The following is a 6406-nucleotide window of genomic DNA, read 5'->3' as shown; positions in this document are numbered from 1 at the left end:
TTTTGTAGGTACGAGGGGGCAGGGAGGAGGTGGACCCAGTCATTGTGGAGGTAAGAGGGGGGAAGGGAGGAGGTGGACCCTGGCATTGTGGAGGGAAGAGGGGGCTTGGAGGAGGCGGACCCTGTCATTGTGGAGGTAAGAGGGGGGCAGGGAGGAGGTGGAACCTGTCATTGTGGAGGTAAGAGGGGGCTGGGAGGAGGTGGACCTAGTCATATGGTAGGTACGAGGGGGCAGGGAGGAGATGGACCCAGTCATTGTGGAAGTAGAAGGGGGCACGTAGGAGGTGGACCCTGTCACTGTGGACGTAAGAGGGCGCAACGGGGAGTTGGACCCTGTCACTGTGGAGGTAAGAGGGGGCACGGAGGAGGTGGATCCTGTCACTGGGGAGGTAAGAGGGGGCAGGAAGGAGGTGGACTCTGTCATTGTGGAGGTAAGAGGGGGCACGGAGGAGGTGGACCCTGTCACTGTGGAGGTAAGAGGGGGCACGGAGTAGGCGGACCCGGTTATGGGGGGTCAGAGGGGGGCAGCGCGGAGGTGGACCCTGTTATGGGGTGTCAGAGGGGGACAGCGAGGAGGTGAACCCTGTCATAGTGGAGGTAAGAGGGGGCACGGAGGAGGTGGACCCTGTCACTGTGGAGGTAAGAAGGGGCATGGAGTAGGTGGTCACTGTTATGGAGTTTCAGAGGGGGGCAGCGAGTAGGTGGACCCTGTTATGAGGGGTAAGAGGGGGCACGGAGTGGGTGGACCCTGTTATGGGGTGTCAGAGGGGGGCAGCGAGGACCTGGACCCTGTTATGGGGGGTCAGAGGGGGGCAGCGAGGAGGTGTACCCTGTTACGGGGGGTCAGAGGGGGGCAGCGAGGAGGTGGACCCTGTCATTGTAGAGGTAAGAGTGGGGAGAGAGAAGGTGGACCCTGTGATTGTGGAGGTAAGAGGGGGAAGGGAGGAGGTGGACCCTGTTATGGGGGGTCAGAGGGGGGCAGCGAGGACCTGGACCCTGTTATGGGGGGTCAGAGGGGGGCAGCGAGGAGGTGTACCCTGTTACGGGGGGTCAGAGGGGGGCAGCGAGGAGGTGGACTCTGTCATAGTGGAGGTGAAAAGGGGCACGGAGGAGGTGGACCCTGTTATAGTGGAGGTAAGAGGAGGCATGGAAGAAGTGGACCCTGTCAGTATGGAGGTAAGAGGGGGCACGGATTAGGTGGACCCTGGTATGAGGGGACAGAGGGGGGCAGCGAGGAGTTGGAACCTGCTATGGGGGGTCAGAGGGAGGCAGCGAGAAGGTGGACTCTGTCATAGTGGAGGTAAGAAGGGGCACGGAGGAGGTGGACCCTGTAACTGTGGAGGTAAGAGGGGGCACCGAGGAGTTGGACCCTGTCACTGTGGAGGTAAGAGGGGGCACGGAGGAGGTGGACCCTGTCACTGTGGAGGTAAGAAGGGGCAGGGAGGAGGTGGACCCAGACAGTGTGGAGGTAAGAGGGGGCACGGAGGAGGTGGACCCTGTCACTGTGGAGGTAAGAGGGGGCACCGAAGAGTTGGACCCTGTCACTGTGAAGGTAAGAGGGGGCACGGAGTAGGTGGACCCTGTTATGGGGGGTCAGAGGGGGGCAAAGAGGAGGTGGACCCTGTCATTGTGGAGGTAAGAGGGGGCACGGAGGAGGTGGACCCTGTCATTGTAGAGGTAAGAGGGGGCAGCAAGAAGGTGGACCCTGTGATTGTGGAGGTAAGAGGGGGAAGGGAGGAGGTGGACCCTGTTATGGGGGGTCAGAGGTGGGCAACGAGGAGGTGTATCCTGTTACGGGGGGTCAGAGGGTGACAGCGAGGTGGTGGACTCTGTCATAGTGGAGGAAAGAAGGGGCACGGAGGAGGTGAATTCTGTCATAATGGAGGTAAGAGGTGAAAGGGAGGAGGTGGACCTTGTTATGGGAGGTGTGAGGAGGGCAGGAAGGAGGTAGACCCTGTTGTGTGGGGACAGAGGGGGGCAGCGAGGAGGTGGACCCTATCATTGAGGAGGTAAGAGGGGGAAGGGAGGAGGTGGACCCTGTTATGGAGGGTCAGAGAGGGGCAGCGAGGAGGTGGACCCAGTTATTGGTGGTCAGACTGGGGCAGGGAGGAGGTGGACCGTGTTATGGGGGGTCAGAGGGGGGCAGCGAGGAGGTGGACTATGTCATGGTGGAGGTAAGAAGGGGCACGGAGGAGGTGGACCCTGTTATAGTAGAGGTAAGAGGCGGCACGGAGGAGGTGGACCCTGTCAGTGTGGAGGTAAGAGGGGGCACGGAGTGGGTCGACCCTGTTATGGCGTGTCAGAGCGGGGAAGCGCGGAGGTGTACCCTGTTAAATGGGGTTAGAGGGGGGCAGCGAGGAGGTGGACTATGTCATAGTGGAGGTAAGAAGGGGCACGTAGGAGGTGGACCCTGTCATAATGGAGGTAAGAGAGGGAAGGGAGGAGGTGGACCCAGTTATGGGAGGTCAGAGGGTGGCAGGGAGGAGGTAGACCCTGTTATGGGGGGTCAGAGGGGGCCAGCGAGGAGGGGGACCCTGTCATTGTGGAAGTAAGAGTGGGCAGGGAGGAGGTAGACCCAGTCATTTTGTAGGTAAGAGGGGGCAGGGAGGAGGTGGACCCAGTCATTTTGTAGGTACGAGGGGGCAGGGAGGAGGTGGACCCAGTCATTGTGGAGGTAAGAGGGGGGAAGGGAGGAGGTGGACCCTGGCATTGTGGAAGTAAGAGTGGGCAGGGAGGAGGTAGACCCAGTCATTTTGTAGGTAAGAGGGGGCAGGGAGGAGGTGGAACCTGTCATTGTGGAAGTAGAAGGGGGCACGTAGGAGGTGGACCCTGTCACTGTGGACGTAAGAGGGCGCAACGGGGAGTTGGACCCTGTCACTGTGGAGGTAAGAGGGGGCACGGAGGAGGTGGATCCTGTCACTGGGGAGGTAAGAGGGGGCAGGAAGGAGGTGGACTCTGTCATTGTGGAGGTAAGAGGGGGCACGGAGGAGGTGGACCCTGTCACTGTGGAGGTAAGAGGGGGCACGGAGTAGGCGGACCCGGTTATGGGGGGTCAGAGGGGGGCAGCGCGGAGGTGGACCCTGTTATGGGGTGTCAGAGGGGGACAGCGAGGAGGTGAACCCTGTCATAGTGGAGGTAAGAGGGGGCACGGAGGAGGTGGACCCTGTCACTGTGGAGGTAAGAAGGGGCATTGAGTAGGTGGTCACTGTTATGGAGTTTCAGAGGGGGGCAGCGAGTAGGTGGACCCTGTTATGAGGGGTAAGAGGGGGCACGGAGTGGGTGGACCCTGTTATGGGGGGTCAGAGGGGGGCAGCGAGGAGTTGGACCCAGTTACGGGGGGTCAGAGGGTGGCAGCGAGGTGGTGGACTCTGTCATAGTGGAGGTAAGATGGGGCACGGAGGAGGTGGACCCTGTCATTATGGAGGTAAGAGGGGAAAGGGAGGAGGTGGACCCGCTTATGGGATGTCAGAGAAGGGCAGGGAGGAGGTAAACCCTGTTATGGGGGGTCAGGGGGGGCAGCGAGGAGGTGGAACCTGTTATGGGGGGTCAGAGGGGGGTAGCGAGGAGGTGTACCCTGTTAAGGGGGGTTAGAGGGGGGTAGTGAGGAGGTGGACTATATCATAGTCGTGGTAAGAAGGGGCACGGAGGAGGTGGACCCTGTCATTGTGGAAGTAAGAGGCGGCACGGAGAAGGTGGACCCTGTCATTGTGGAGGTAAGAGGGGGCACGGAGTAGGTGGTCACTGTTATGGAGGGTCAGAGGGGGGCAGCGAGGAGGTGGACCCTGTTATGGGGGGTCCGAGGGGGGCTGAGAGCCGGTGTACCCTGTTACGGGGGGTCAGAGAAGGGCAGCGAGGAGGTGCACTCTGTCATAGTGGAGGTAAGAAGGGGCACGGAGGAGGTTGACCCTGTCATAATGGAGGTAAGAGGGGGAAGGGAGGAGGTGGACCCTGTTATAGGGGGTCAGAGGGGTGAGCGAGGAGGTGGACCATGGTATGTGAGGTCAGAGGGGCGCAGCGAGGAGGTGGACTCTGTCATAGTGGAGGTAAGAGGGGGCACGGGGGCTTCCCTGGTGGCGCAGTGGTTGAGAGTCTGCCTGCTAATGCAGGGGACACGGGTTCGAGCCCTGGTTTGGCAAGATCCCACATGCCGCGGAGCAGCTGGGCCAATGAGCCACAACTAGTGAGCCTGCGCGTCTGGAGCCTGTGGCCGCAACGGGAGGGGCCGCGATAGTGAAAGGCCCGCGCACTGCAATGAAGAGCGGTCCCCGCACCGCGATGAACAGTGGCCCCCGCTTGCTGCAACTAGGGAAAGCCCTCGCACGAACCGCAGACCCAACACAGCCAAAAATAAATAATAAATAAATAAATAAAGTAGCAATAAAATTAAAAAAAAAATAAAAAAAGAAGGGGCACGGAGGAGGTGAACCCTGTTATAGTGGAGGTAAGAGGCGGCACGGAGGATGTGGACCCTGTCATAATGGAGGTAAGAGAGGGAAGGGAGGAGGTGGACTGAGTTATGGGAGGTCAGAGGGGGGCAGGGAGGAGGTAGACCCTGTTATGGGGGGTCAGAGGGGGGCAGCGAGGAGGTGGACCCTGTCAATGTGGAAGTAAGAGGGGGAAGGGAGGAGGTGGACCCTGTCACTGTGAAGGTAAGAGGGGGCACGGAGTAGGTGGACCCTGTTATGGGGGGTCAGAGGGGGGCAAAGAGGAGGTGGACCCTGTCATTGTGGAGGTAAGAGGGGGCACGGAGGAGGTGGACCCTGTCATTGTAGAGGTAAGAGGGGGCAGCAAGAAGGTGGACCCTGTGATTGTGGAGGTAAGAGGGGGAAGGGAGGAGGTGGACCCTGTTATGGGGGGTCAGAGGTGGGCAACGAGGAGCTGTATCCTGTTACGGGGGGTCAGAGGGTGACAGCGAGGTGGTGGACTCTGTCATAGTGGAGGAAAGAAGGGGCACGGAGGAGGTGAATTCTGTCATAATGGAGGTAAGAGGTGAAAGGGAGGAGGTGGACCTTGTTATGGGAGGTGTGAGGAGGGCAGGAAGGAGGTAGACCCTGTTGTGTGGGGTCAGAGGGGGGCAGCGAGGAGGTGGACCCTATCATTGAGGAGGTAAGAGGGGGAAGGGAGGAGGTGGACCCTGTTATGGAGGGTCAGAGAGGGGCAGCGAGGAGGTGGACCCAGTTATTGGTGGTCAGACTGGGGCAGGGAGGAGGTGGACCGTGTTATGGGGGGTCAGAGGGGGGCAGCGAGGAGGTGGACTATGTCATGGTGGAGGTAAGAAGGGGCACGGAGGAGGTGGACCCTGTTATAGTAGAGGTAAGAGGAGGCACGGAGGAGGTGGACCCTGTCAGTGTGGAGGTAAGAGGGGGCACGGAGTGGGTCGACCCTGTTATGGCGTGTCAGAGCGGGGAAGCGCGGAGGTGTACCCTGTTAAATGGGGTTAGAGGGGGGCAGCGAGGAGGTGGACTATGTCATAGTGGAGGTAAGAAGGGGCACGTAGGAGGTGGACCCTGTCATAATGGAGGTAAGAGAGGGAAGGGAGGAGGTGGACCCAGTTATGGGAGGTCAGAGGGTGGCAGGGAGGAGGTAGACCCTGTTATGGGGGGTCAGAGGGGGCCAGCGAGGAGGGGGACCCTGTCATTGTGGAAGTAAGAGTGGGCAGGGAGGAGGTAGACCCAGTCATTTTGTAGGTAAGAGGGGGCAGGGAGGAGGTGGACCCAGTCATTTTGTAGGTACGAGGGGGCAGGGAGGAGGTGGACCCAGTCATTGTGGAGGTAAGAGGGGGGAAGGGAGGAGGTGGACCCTGGCATTGTGGAGGGAAGAGGGGGCTTGGAGGAGGCGGACCCTGTCATTGTGGAGGTAAGAGGGGGGCAGGGAGGAGGTGGAACCTGTCATTGTGGAGGTAAGAGGGGGCTGGGAGGAGGTGGACCTAGTCATATGGTAGGTACGAGGGGGCAGGGAGGAGATGGACCCAGTCATTGTGGAAGTAGAAGGGGGCACGTAGGAGGTGGACCCTGTCACTGTGGACGTAAGAGGGCGCAACGGGGAGTTGGACCCTGTCACTGTGGAGGTAAGAGGGGGCACGGAGGAGGTGGATCCTGTCACTGGGGAGGTAAGAGGGGGCAGGAAGGAGGTGGACTCTGTCATTGTGGAGGTAAGAGGGGGCACGGAGGAGGTGGACCCTGTCACTGTGGAGGTAAGAGGGGGCACGGAGTAGGCGGACCCGGTTATGGGGGGTCAGAGGGGGGCAGCGCGGAGGTGGACCCTGTTATGGGGTGTCAGAGGGGGACAGCGAGGAGGTGAACCCTGTCATAGTGGAGGTAAGAGGGGGCACGGAGGAGGTGGACCCTGTCACTGTGGAGGTAAGAAGGGGCATGGAGTAGGTGGTCACTGTTATGGAGTTTCAGAGG

The sequence above is a fragment of the Eschrichtius robustus genome, unplaced genomic scaffold, assembly GCF_028021215.1.
Source record: "Eschrichtius robustus isolate mEscRob2 unplaced genomic scaffold, mEscRob2.pri scaffold_695, whole genome shotgun sequence".
NCBI lineage: Eukaryota > Metazoa > Chordata > Mammalia > Artiodactyla > Eschrichtiidae > Eschrichtius > Eschrichtius robustus.
This window is presented reverse-complemented; position numbering follows the sequence as displayed.